This window comes from Choloepus didactylus, chromosome 17 (genome assembly GCF_015220235.1).
Source record: "Choloepus didactylus isolate mChoDid1 chromosome 17, mChoDid1.pri, whole genome shotgun sequence".
In the NCBI taxonomy this organism is placed as follows: domain Eukaryota; kingdom Metazoa; phylum Chordata; class Mammalia; order Pilosa; family Megalonychidae; genus Choloepus; species Choloepus didactylus.
Genome location: NC_051323.1, coordinates 646892 through 648401, shown reverse-complemented (window position 1 = coordinate 648401; position 1510 = coordinate 646892). Strand labels below are relative to the sequence as shown.

At 40.1% G+C, this 1510-nt stretch overlaps 1 non-coding gene across 1 annotated transcript; it reads left to right on the top strand.

Moving 5' to 3' along the window:
• The first annotated feature begins 544 nt into the window (after positions 1 to 544).
• Positions 545 to 651, top strand: LOC119513011. Its single transcript, XR_005212519.1, has one exon. It is a non-coding gene; the product is annotated as a U6 spliceosomal RNA (small nuclear RNA).
• The last annotated feature ends 859 nt before the right edge of the window (positions 652 to 1510 follow it).

Genomic DNA, 1510 nt, shown 5'->3' with positions numbered 1-1510 from the left:
TGGGCTAGTCCAGCAAGCCAGGGCCGCCAGACCATGGACCCAGGTGTCTTAAGCCAAAGTGCAGGCAGGGGGGAGCACAGCCCAGCTGCATTCACAGGGGTGGGGAGCTGCCCCCTTCAGAGGTAAGTCACTACACACTTCTGGAGAGGGTCATACGCCCTGTGACCTAAGATTTCCAGGAAGAAAATGATACGTTTCACTTCCTGTCTGCTTAAGTTGACAAGTATTTTTTGATTTACTGTGTGTCAGGCTTTACTTTAGAACTGGGAATACAATGGTGGACAGAAATTCTTGGTAACTTTAGGATAGTGGTTCTCAAACTTGGCTGCATATTAGAATAACCTGGGAAGCTTTTAAATATTACAGTTCCCAGGTTGCCCCCCTAGACTACTTAAATCAGAAGAAAATCTGGGTGACATGCCAGGAGTTCAATAATTTTAAAGCTCTCCAGGTGATTCCCCTGGGTAGCCATATTGAAACTCATGGATTTAGAGCCTACCATCTAGAGAGGAAACAGCTGAGTAAGATAAAATGGGATAATGCTCTACTCACTTAGGCAGCACATATACTAAAATTAGAGGGATACAGAGAAGATTACCATGGCCCCTGCACAAGTATGGCATGCAAATTTGTAAAGCATTGCATAATTTTGCTGTTCCTGTGTTGCAGGTTACACATATCATTATTGATTAACATCAAGGAAATGATATGTGTCAAAGCAACATGTATGGCATGTAATATTGAAGCTGTTTTTTACTACCAAAAAAAATTGGCTGATGTTAATTCTGGGTTGTACAGTGTGCCCTGGAAGCATATGGTGGAATATCCAAGATAAACATGATGGGAAGGAATGAGGGCTAAGAAGAAATATGAAAGATAAATAAGAGCCACAGGGATAAAAGTACATAGTTTAGGAGTAGAGAACAGGATTAGAAGTAAATGAACAATGGAATTTGAAAGAGAGAAGATTGAGCACAAGAAATAGAGTCAGTCAGCATGACTGGACCTTAGATACCAAGGGAGGGAATGTTAGGAGATGAAGCTACAAAAGTAAGTGGGTCTCTGACAGCCATTAAGGATTCATGGCTGGAGCTCAAGACTTGGGGAAGTTATTGAAATGGTCAAGCCTGATCCCTCCAAAAAACAAACAAAAAGCAAATAAATGTTAGGTATATAGTTAAAACCAGGGGCACATGTTTAGTGTTGATGTAAGAGGAGGGAATTGGTTAGACAGTATTTTCATTTATAGAAGTTTCCATTGTCGACATTTGAAAGAAAAGTTAACCAATTGTATTGGGGGCTGTGTTTGCCCAGCTTGGCCTGCTGGGCTCCAACAGTCTTTCTCCTGGCCATTCAACACAGTTCATGGAAATCAAGCCTTCTCATTGAATCTTTTTTGATAGTTTTTATATATAACAAAATCCTTATTCTATTTATAACTTCAGATGAAGGCCTATGAATTACCGATATAAAGTAATATATTTGTCTGTTATCTATCTCTATTTCTACT